The 12,390-nt window shown below is 35.9% G+C and overlaps 1 protein-coding gene across 6 annotated transcripts in view; it reads left to right on the top strand.

Annotated features, from left to right (window-relative positions):
* Nucleotides 1–12,390, top strand: part of LOC145254652 (inositol 1,4,5-trisphosphate-gated calcium channel ITPR3-like) — a 1,190,449-nt gene that overhangs the window by 1,020,535 nt on the left and 157,524 nt on the right. The gene's annotated exons all lie outside the window — the stretch shown is intronic.

The following is a 12,390-nucleotide window of genomic DNA, read 5'->3' as shown; positions in this document are numbered from 1 at the left end:
TCTTACTCGCTGCTTAATTTAGCTGAAATAATGCGAAGCTCGCGATTTGTTTACAAACAAACGTTTGAGCCCTCTACGAGTAGCGGACGAATGTTTATTTAAATAATCGTTCGGATAGGTTAATTTCGGCCACCGATTCCGTAGTCATGTGGGTAGGACTGCCGACTGTCATCACGACGGTTCTAGGTTCGATCCTCGGCTTGGGAGAGGTGTTAGTCTAGCGACACTGATGAGTTGTGATACAACGAAACAGGTCTGTATGTCGATGACTAAAATATATTTTATAAAGCTCCCCTCTTTGGTAGATCACTCTTGTAAATTATCTTACTCGCTGCTTAATTTAGCTGAAATAATGCGAAGCTCGCGATTTGTTTACAAACAAACGTTTGAGCCCTCTACGAGTAGCGGACGAATGTTTATTTAAATAATCGTTCGGATAGGTTAATTTCGGCCACCGATTCCGTAGTCATGTGGGTAGGACTGCCGACTGTCATCACGACGGTTCTAGGTTCGATCCTCGGCTTGGGAGAGGTGTTAGTCTAGCGGCACTGATGAGTTGTGATACAACGAAACAGGTCTGTATGTCGATGACTAAAATATATTTTATAAAGCTCCCCTCTTTGGTAGAGCACTCTTGTAAATTATCTTACTCGCTGCTTAATTTAGCTGAAATAATGCGAAGCTCGCGATTTGTTTACAAACAAACGTTTGAGCCCTCTACGAGTAGCGGACGAATGTTTATTTAAATAATCGTTCGGATAGGTTAATTTCGGCCACCGATTCCGTAGTCATGTGGGTAGGACTGCCGACTGTCATCACGACGGTTCTAGGTTCGATCCTCGGCTTGGGAGAGGTGTTAGTCTAGCGGCACTGATGAGTTGTGATACAACGAAACAGGTCTGTATGTCGATGACTAAAATATATTTTATAAAGCTCCCCTCTTTGGTAGAGCACTCTTGTAAATTATCTTACTCGCTGCTTAATTTAGCTGAAATAATGCGAAGCTCGCGATTTGTTTACAAACAAACGTTTGAGCCCTCTACGAGTAGCGGACGAATGTTTATTTAAATAATCGTTCGGATAGGTTAATTTCGGCCACCGATTCCGTAGTCATGTGGGTAGGACTGCCGACTGTCATCACGACGGTTCTAGGTTCGATCCTCGGCTTGGGAGAGGGGTTAGTCTAGCGGCACTGATGAGTTGTGATACAACGAAACAGGTCTGTATGTCGATGACTAAAATATATTTTATAAAGCTCCCCTCTTTGGTAGAGCACTCTTGTAAATTATCTTACTCGCTGCTTAATTTAGCTGAAATAATGCGAAGCTCGCGATTTGTTTACAAACAAACGTTTGAGCCCTCTACGAGTAGCGGACGAATGTTTATTTAAATAATCGTTCGGATAGGTTAATTTCGGCCACCGATTCCGTAGTCATGTGGGTAGGACTGCCGACTGTCATCACGACGGTTCTAGGTTCGATCCTCGGCTTGGGAGAGGTGTTAGTCTAGCGGCACTGATGAGTTGTGATACAACGAAACAGGTCTGTATGTCGATGACTAAAATATATTTTATAAAGCTCCCCTCTTTGGTAGAGCACTCTTGTAAATTATCTTACTCGCTGCTTAATTTAGCTGAAATAATGCGAAGCTCGCGATTTGTTTACAAACAAACGTTTGAGCCCTCTACGAGTAGCGGACGAATGTTTATTTAAATAATCGTTCGGATAGGTTAATTTCGGCCACCGATTCCGTAGTCATGTGGGTAGGACTGCCGACTGTCATCACGACGGTTCTAGGTTCGATCCTCGGCTTGGGAGAGGTGTTAGTCTAGCGGCACTGATGAGTTGTGATACAACGAAACGGGTCTGTATGTCGATGACTAAAATATATTTTATAAAGCTCCCCTCTTTGGTAGAGCACTCTTGTAAATTATCTTACTCGCTGCTTAATTTAGCTGAAATAATGCGAAGCTCGCGATTTGTTTACAAACAAACGTTTGAGCCCTCTACGAGTAGCGGACGAATGTTTATTTAAATAATCGTTCGGATAGGTTAATTTCGGCCACCGATTCCGTAGTCATGTGGGTAGGACTGCCGACTGTCATCACGACGGTTCTAGGTTCGATCCTCGGCTTGGGAGAGGTGTTAGTCTAGCGGCACTGATGAGTTGTGATACAACGAAACAGGTCTGTATGTCGATGACTAAAATATATTTTATATATATATATATATATATATATATATATATATATATTAAAAACCGGCACGCTTCTAGTGAATAAATATACTTACCGAAAAACGTAAAAGAATAGATTAACATAAATAACTTAACTAAATTGAAAGACAGAGTGACCCCCCGTTACCCCTCAGCACCATTTCAAACGCGGCTCCCTCATACTTAATTAAACGAACTAAAACACAATATGGCATCAATTGGATAAAGGTGGGTGCACTTTGCATACGTACTCACAAAAACACCCTAAAATGACTAACTAAAATAATCCATGCGGCCAACATACTTATAAATGAAGCGTTTATATATACATATGAGAAGCCTTATCGTAAAGCAGCATTATATGAGGAAACCAAGCACAATTGTATTTCAAATGATGACTAAGTACTCCAACTAGATCGTTTTTGTAAATGGGATGTTCTATTAACACAGACACATTTATAGTATTATGTAACTATTTACGGTCTGAAGCCTATCTCTATAACGTTTTTGTAAACGGGATGTTCTACCAACACAGACACATTTATAAACGGGGGTTCTACCAACACAGACACATTTATACTATTATGTATCTGTAAAGACTTGAAATTTTACATCTAGCTTACTTGGACATGGATCAAACTTTTAAATTTGATTTGAGCCCAAAACAAGAAATGTTAAGGGTATTTTTTTTTAATTTAACCTCTGCGATCTCTACCAAATTACTCAGCCAATTTCTGGTCTAAACATTTGAAATTTTACATAAACTGTATTCAGACATAAAACAAGCTTTCTTTATCGGTTGTTGGGCGACAATTTGGCTGCCAGGAAGTAAGAGTTGAAAAGATTTGACCTTTGCGGTCTCTTGTAAACTATTCAGCCAATTGTGGGTGTAAACACTTGAAATTTTACATAAAAGTATTCAGACATGTGACAAGCCTTTGAATCAGTTTTGGGGCGAAATTTTGGCTACCAAGAGGTCAAAGTTGAAAGAGTTGACCTTTGCAGACTCTACGAAACTCCTCCGTCAATTTTGGGGCTAAACACTTGAAATTTTAGATGTAGGTTACCTGGACATTAGTCAAACTTTTTAAGCTATATATACATATGCACATAAAGTTATGGACAGTACATAGGGCCCTAGCAAAGCCGGGGTGAACTTCTAGTTTTTTAAATAAAGAAAACTGCAATATGTCTAAAACTAAAGATATAGGTGACGGAATTAGAAATGTTTATATTTATTTTAAACTTACATTAACAGATTCTGTTGCACAAAAGTAAACATTTAGGTAACCGAAAAAAGGAAATGTTTTATCAGTTTCAGAATAGAATAAAAGAAAATCGTCACCCATGCCAACAACACCTGTAACTGTAATTGCTGACGTAATTTTTTATTCTCGGAGAATTCATAAACAAAATCCGGACAACGTAAAATTATTAGATTATTCGACTAAGCAAAAAATGTTTTAAAAAATATACGCAACATATAAACGTTACCAAAGGAAAGTTTCACGAGAAACACCCGTCTGGCTGAAACTACTCTCAATAATTTTCCCCACTCTTTATCTGTGCCTAAATCCAAACGTAGATTCCATGAGCAGAGCTTCTTTCTCAAAAGTGCACGACTGTGGAAATCTCTTCTGTTTGCCTGTTTCCCACCTGACTACAACTTGGATGTCTTCAAGTCCAACATAAACAAATTTCTGACAAACCGCCCTCTAAAGTAAGGCACTCTATCAAATCTCCAATACTAATGATTACTACAATACTATCTCATTGATTACTGTACACGCAATAACCCTTATCCCTGAGTGGCCTTCGGGCCTTGATAAGTAGTGACCTCCATGTAAAAAAAAAAATGTTAAATTTCTCTTTTATCTACTTCAGTCAGATTGTTGGTTAATATGTGTTTTACTTAAAAAGTAAAATTATTGTAACGCGTGTCAATTTAGAACGAAATAAAAAATGGTGGTCTCAATAGATCCATAGTCAAATCTCGATAATCGCTCAAAAATTGAATATATTTTCGCATGAGTTTTGATATTTATTAGATATCGAAGTCTTAATATGATTGTGACATGATCGCCGTTGATTCTAACTCTATAGGATTCACACTACTTTCTTTAAGTAAAAGAACGTTTTAAAATAAAAACAAACACTTATCAAGGTAGGTAGAAGAGTAACTTAGCTTGCCTTTGATAACATCTATTCGTGGTATATTTACTATTTTACCACTGTGTTTTCTTTGATATTCATTACAACATTAATATATTATACGTATATGTGTTTAATGCGCAATATAATTAAGAAAAACATAAGAAATTTCCTAGGTCTAAATTAGTTAAATCTGGTTTTATTGTTACTGATTGCTGGCAGCTTCGAGTGTATTTGGAATAGTGTATTTGTTTATCGTCATCGAAGGAAAGGGGGCTAATAAGGCTGGTTGGCTAACAATGTTTGAAGGTTGTTTGGTGTTCGTTCGAGTAAATTCCACGTTCAGTACGGAACACATGTAAATACTAAATGATATAAGCGAAAAATATTATTGTTTATGTAAAAAAAATGATATTAATTACCCGAAGCATTCACTTACGCCATGTTGTTTTGTTGTCGAACTGTGTGAGTAAACGATCAGAAAAGATATCCCCATAATCCGGTACATGTTTGGAGCAGCCAATCAAATTGCCCGGAATTTAATAATGGTAACCTGAGAGAACGGTTTCCGCATGGTAAGCGTAATGGGTAAATGTTAAACTTATGGAATAAAAAGGATAAACTCTAACAGTCTGATCCTGATGATGAAGCTAATATAGCGAAGTCCCCGGTAACGTCCGGGAGCTTAAGAGTAGATATTTTAAACACAGTGAAATCAACACCTATCTTCTCTAAGTATGACTATTTTTTTTTTACTCATGTTCACCCCTTACAAAGCATATCGCCACTTGGACGTAAGGGGCTACTATTTGGGGCCATGTTTTTTTTTTGTTTTTGTTTTTTACATGAAGGTCACCACTTATCAAGGCCCGAAGGCCACTCAGGGATAAGGGTTATTGCGTGTACAGTAATCAATGAGATAGTATTGTAGTAATCATTAGTATTGAGGGTTTTGATAGTGTCTTACTTAAGGGGGCGGTTTGTCAGGAGTTTGTTTATGTTGGACTTGAAGACGTCCAAGTTGTAGTCAGGTGGGAAACAGGCAAGCGGCAGAGAGTTCCACTGGCGTGCAGTTGTCTATGTTACATTTAAACTTCTGCATATCAGTACAGCCAGGGAAGCAGGCAGCAGGAAGGGAATTGCAAAGTCTCGCTGTTCGAGGGAAGAAATTACTAGAATAGAAAGCTTTATGACATTTAGGGGCAACAAGTCAAAGGGTGAGATCTTATTGCTAAGTGGGTTTGTCGGGGATATGTACGTCGAGGGGGTACAAGTGAAACGAGTTCATCAGAACACATTCCATTAAAATATTTGTTAAACAGGCACAGTGATGCAACATTGCGGCGATGGGACAGGGGCTGGAGCTTAGTTGATAAAGTGGGGCCGATTAGATTGACAACTCATTTTTGGACTTTATCCAAGAGGGAGAGACTAGTGATAGATGCACCAGCCCAGATGTGGCAACAATACTCCATGCATGGGCGAATGGTGGCCTTGTAGAGGCACAGGATACTCTCAGGTGTGAGTAGTCTTCTAGCTATTTTATAAAAGTTATTTCTGCCGGATATAATTTCGGAAAATTAATGAAATCCAATGATAATTACATGAAAACATACAGCAACAGATAGTATGAACATTTTGGATTCATGTTCGGCGTCTCTATTTGTAATCCTATTATGCCTTCTTGTTGAGATCAATACTCATCTCTACTATATGAATATAGAGATATGTAATGTGTCCATTTTACTCACCTTGTTGCTTAGAATATATATCCTCACATTTATAATGATCAGTTCATTAGTTTAGGAGATGATAGTGTACATAGAAATATATATACACTTATAAATAGCTAAACATATCTAACTTTATCTATAGGGGTATATAGACTTATACATATATATATTGATAAGTTTAGCATATTTCTTTCAATTCAGGGTTGAGAAAGTACTTATTTTGTCTACATAAAAACGGTTGCCGTATATCCGCATATTAATATATGTGACAACCGTCTTTGCGTAGGCAAAAGAATTACCTTCAGATTATGGAGATATGCTAAAAGTTTTTACATGTATATATATGCATTAAGCTTACAACAAAATTATCACTTAAATCGGGCGCTTTTTTATTTTATGTTTATTAAACAATTCCTGTGTTAATTTCCGGTGGATTAGATGTAAGATGCTAACCTACGAAATCAAGAATGACTTTCTGATTGGGTTCGAAGCTTCCGATCAGCAGTAATTAACATTTCCTTCACTGATGATTGCAGAAGAAAAAAACACTAATGTCGTTAGATATAAAAATAAAATTAAAAATAATTATTTTTAATATTTATCTGAAAAATATGAAACACACACACACACACACACACACACATATATATATATATATATATATATATATATATATATATATATATATATATATATATATATATATATATACTTGGCGTTACCCGATCGTAAAATACGCTTAAATATGATATTTTACTTCATGCATGTAATGACAGTAAAAACAAGTGAAGCATGCATGGTCCCCCGTGGGTGCACATTGAACGACGAATAAAAAATTACTAAGTTTAGCATTTGCCCCCCTCCTCCTCATTTTGCCCCAAAAATCCTGGTGAAAATGAACACACGGTGAAGTTTTAGGCCTTAACATATGTAAATTTAAGTTCTGCACCATGCAAAAAAAGAAATGACTAAATCCATCATTTGCCCCCTCCCATTTACCCCTAAAAGTCCCCAAGGCCTTAACATATTTAAATTTGAATTCAGCACTATGCAAAATTGCTAAATAGACACACACAGAAAATTTTGGGCAAATATGGTAAAATAGTCCCAAAAATGGAGTGTTTTTATTGGTCCTAAAAGAGCCCCTGGTGCACACCCAAGAGTTAGCGCGAAGCATAGACAAACAAAATTATATAGAAATCAGTTAGTTACAACTTTTCAGAAAGTTTTATAAAAATCCAAGACATCAATTTTTTTAATAAGCACAAAAGTGTCAATTTTAGCCATTTTAACCCGAAAGGCACCCCTAGGGGGAGCAACACAAGTTTTCCCGGAAAATCCGTTCTGTTATTTTTTTTTTACTCATATCTTGTTTAATGTTTGTGCAAAATTTTTAAAAATTCCGAAAAATCGAATGTATATGCTTGTATTCTTATTATATTTTTTTCTAGGCAGGAAAAATCGTTTCCATTTTATTAATTATATGTAGAGAGATAAAATGGTTGTATAGTTTGGTTTCCTATATGTAGATCCACTGAAAACCGTGTGTTCATTAAAGAGTACTTAATAGAGGACAGAGCAGGTATTTTTTATTATGGAAACATTATTGGTTACATATGTGCATATATGTTTCAGTGGAATCTCAAATTAGAGAGACCCACTTCATCAAGAGGTGACACTGAAACGAAAATCAAGGTTTATTCATTTTGTGCATAAAACATAACTGGATGTGACTTTAACCTTGGAAAAAAGGGTTGTTTAGTTCGTAGTTGCGGGTAGGTGAGGTTAGAGGGTAAAGGTGCGGCAAAGAAACGAAATAGAGAGGGGAGGAAGAGCAAGGTAAATACTATATAGCCTGGTCTTAGAACTTAACTATCTATTATTTTGATCTGAAGTGGTTAAGCGTGGTCTTTTTTTATTCTTATCAGGGCCGTTGTTTTATTATAGACTTTCTGTCTATTTCTGTGTTCTATTTGACGCATTATTTATCTTCTCATTTTACTGATAAACTTATTTTATTAATTTATTTATTTCTTTTATTTTCTAGTTTTTATTTATTTTTTAATAAAATACGTATATATATATATATATATATATATATATATATATATATAGTCTATGAATAATATAGCATAGTGTACAAACACCTCACTCGATGCACTACTGGAATTTAATCGAAACAAACAAAGCACCTATAGTCGAATGGGAGATAATTAGACAGGTGAAACCTGTAGTTCATTAACTTCACCCTGTTATTTATGTTTTACAGAGAAACTTGAAATTATTACATTTAATGATCGCGAAAAGTTATTAAATGTTAAAGTAGAATCGACTTTAAGCTGCAAACACTTTAAACGATATGGATTAAATAAGTTTTTAAAAACAAAAAATTCTTCTCTTTATTGAAGTAATATTACAATCCCTAACCTTCATTCCCCATATCCTACAAGGATATTACCACAAGGATATCTTAATAAATTCATTAATAAATTACTGAGAAAGTCGAAAGGAGACGTAGTGGTTCAAATACATCTCTAATTAATAACTATAGTAACGTAGAAACGTGAAGAATAGACTAACATAAACAATTTAGTCAAATGAATGATGGGGCCATCCTCTACCTGTCCTTTAACACTGTTTCAAACTTTAGCGATTAATACTAAAAAAAAGTGAATGAGAACACAATATACCATTAACTGGAAAAAGGTGAGTGCACTTTGCATACTTACAAATAAAATACCCGAAAACGACTGACTAAAATAATCTACGTGGTTAACATGTTTTATAGATAGAATGTGGTTATAAACTTACGAGAATTATTATCATCAAAATCCGTTATATAATAGAGCCAAACACATAACAGATTTCGAGCAATAACTACGTACTTTAACTCGATGTTTTATATGAACTTGGAGGTCTACCGATGTAGACGCATCTACACGATTATGTGTTGGCTTGAATGTATGCAGTCGGGGAATGTTATTTCCATAAGGAAATATATAGATTTATACAATATATATTATTTTTCCTAGTATTGAGGTCGGGATAAACAAAACTGAAAGAATGACAATGACTTCGTTTTTTTTTTTTGTTTTTTTTTTTACAAGGTGGTCACCACTTATCAAGGCCCGGAAGCCACTCAGGGATAAGGATTATTGTAAGTACAGTACGTTAGTGTGGATATTTAAAGTGTCTACTTAAGAGGGCGGTTCATCAGGAATTTGTTTGCGTTGGACTTGAAGACATCCAAGTTGTAGTCAGGAGGGAAGCAGGCAGACAGAACAGAGTTCCACAGGCGTGCAGTTCTAAGGAAGAAGCTTTGTTCATGAAATCTACGTTTTGATTTAGGCATAGATAAAGAGCGTGGAAAGTTTTTGACAGTGGATTCAGCTAGACGAGTGTTTTTTTGCAAAAGATTGGCGAGGGGGGGACCAGAGATTGGAGTTCAGACGAGCACCTGCCATGGAAATAACGATAAAACAAAAATAGACTTGCAACGTCTTTTCTGTGGGAGAAAGGTTGCAGAGAAGAGAAAAGGGCATCCCCCACTAAGCCACGAAGTCTATTGTGTACTCTGTCAAGGCAGGATAGGCTGTTTTTAGCAGCTCCTGCCCAGATATGGCAGCAGTATTCCATCCTTGAACGTACTTGGCTTTTATATAGATAGAGCATTGCATTAGTAGTGAGATATCTTCTGGAGCGGTAGAAGGATCCCACCATCTTTCCAGCGACCTTGGCAACAGACTTGATGTACGTGTTCCATTTCAGATCAGGAGTAAAGGTCAAGCCCAGAAGCTTGTCAAAACATGGGGCTTCTACTAGACGAGAGCCATCAATTTCAATTGATGTCAGATGGGGATCAGAGCGTTGATGATGTAAAGAGTTTGGTTTTAGATGCATTAAAGGTAACCAGCCACGTCTTCCCCCACTGAACCACTCGTTCGAGATCAGTGGAGAGAGAATCAGAGAGAGCTTTGTCATTTACAGCCTTTGATGTGTTACTGTAGATGGTCGTGTCATCAGCATAGATGTCAACGAATGATTTAAGTATGTGTTTAGGGAGATCATTGATGTAGATCAGGAAGAGAGTTGGGCCCAGGATTGACCCTTGAGAGACTCCAGCATTAATACTGCAGGCCTCTGATTCAAATAAAGTTTATATGAAAACTTATATGTGCACACGCTTAAACGTGTTTTAAGGTTTAATTACTAAATACACGTTAATATAAAGAATGTAACTCCCATGATACCACCTATATTTAAATCACATAAAAAGACTGTATATATGTTTTTAATTTGATCACATAGATGTATATCATTAAAAAAATAACTAAAAAACTAGAAATAAAATTAATTATCAGGAGATAAATAATGCGTCAAGATGAAAACAGAAATAGACAGGAAGACTATAATGAAGAAACGGCCATGATAAGTATTATAAAAAAAGACCACCTCAGAACCACTTCAGATCAAAGTAGTAGACACTTAAGTGCTAAAACTAGAATACAACCATCACGAGACGCCGTTACAATACCTTCACAAGGCTGGATTGTATTTTCCTTTCCCTTCCTCCTCTCTCACTGCCTACTCCCTTTCTCTTCTGAACCTTCACCCCCTTACTCCACTTAACCGCACTCACGAACTAAACATCCCTACTTTTTTCAAGGTTTAACTCGCATCCAGTTTTCTTTTTATATACAAAATGAATTAACCTTGATTTTCGTTTCAGTGTCGTTTTTTTTTTTCGGTCTGATGAGATGAGTCTCCCCAAATGGAGATTCTATTACATGTATGCACATATGTTGTACCTATTTACTATGCCTCCCCACGGGACAGAGTTAGACACCAGGGTCGTTTTTAACGTGGAGAAAAGGTACAAAAATAAAAATTGTCTCAGTCGTGAAGGATTTCTCCTCCACCGAAAGAGAACAAGAAATAGAAGTGCAGCATCTGAAGAACAGATAACAGATACTACACTTTGATCTTGACCAAAAGGCTAATTGTAACCAATAATGTTTGTATAATAAACCTACTCTCTCTCTCTCTCTCTCTATCTCTCTCTCTCTCTCTCTCTCTCTCTCTATATATATATATATATATATATATATATATATATATATATATATATATATATATATATATATATATATATATATATATATCGGGTTATCCGGAAAATTCGCGCTAAATTTTAAAGAAAATGAAAAATCACTAAAATTGCACTCCTTAACTAAAGACGTTGTCACCTGAATACGTTTGAGGTACAACTCCTTTGACTGTGTGTTCAAATTTCTCTGACCATTTCGATTTCAATATAGCACTGACGAAATACATGTTCATTAATTAATTATTTGATTGATTAATTAATTAAGTGATCAAGTATTTTTTTACGTTCACCATTTTATTCTATTAGAAATGCCTCACAAAAAGATTGAAAATGCGTCACAAAAAGGTTTTAACATATTTTCAAATTTTATGCTCATTGGATAAATCATTTTTTCGCTAACCCTAATCCTCTTATGAAAATTGCCTATCTTTGAAAATACATGAGTTAAGGATTTTTCTTTATTTTTTTGTGTGATTTTTTGATGGATTAATAAATATTAAAATTCATTCAATTTCTATTTTTGCCATCAATTTTCTTTGCTATGTATAAGAACAAAGGGATTCACAAAAGGCATCAGTATTTTGTCAAGAAAATGGCATTTAATTCAACAGAGTAAGTAGATATGCAAAAATATGGAATAGTGGTGAAAAAAATGAACATTTAAAAATGGGGACAGGTAAGGTAAGAAATAGTGTTAGAGTAGGAGGGGATATAGTAGGCATTATGACGCTGATGCATCAGTTCTCGTCAGATCACTGAAGTTAAGCAACGTTGAGCCTGGCTAGTACCAGATGGGTGACCATTTGGGAAATCTAGGCGCCGCATGTGCTTTCCGCTTATCTCGGCAGTGTTTTCAGTTGTCATGAACTTCTACTTGGCACTGTTATTTAACAACGCCGACTCAGGAGAGGTGTGGTTGGAGATTGCGCAACTTTTACCATAAAAATTTCGCGCGCAGGCACTCTTACAGCGAGTATCCATAGTCTGTCAAAATTGAAGAAAGCTACTGTATTAAGCAGAAGGATGGCGTGAGTTGTGTGTTTACAGATTATTAAAAGTTATGATAAGTTAGTGTGCAACGAACTGCATTGAAAGAATAAATGAAATATTAAAGACATCATCAATTTATTAATTCATCATCAATTTATTAATTTATCATCAATTTATTAATTCATCATCAATTTA

Source organism: Euprymna scolopes, chromosome 30, assembly GCF_053919585.1.
Source record: "Euprymna scolopes isolate OS-2025 chromosome 30, ASM5391958v1, whole genome shotgun sequence".
NCBI classification, from domain to species: domain Eukaryota; kingdom Metazoa; phylum Mollusca; class Cephalopoda; order Sepiida; family Sepiolidae; genus Euprymna; species Euprymna scolopes.
The sequence above is the reverse complement of the archived record's forward strand: the minus strand, read 5'-3'. Positions and strand labels throughout refer to the sequence as shown.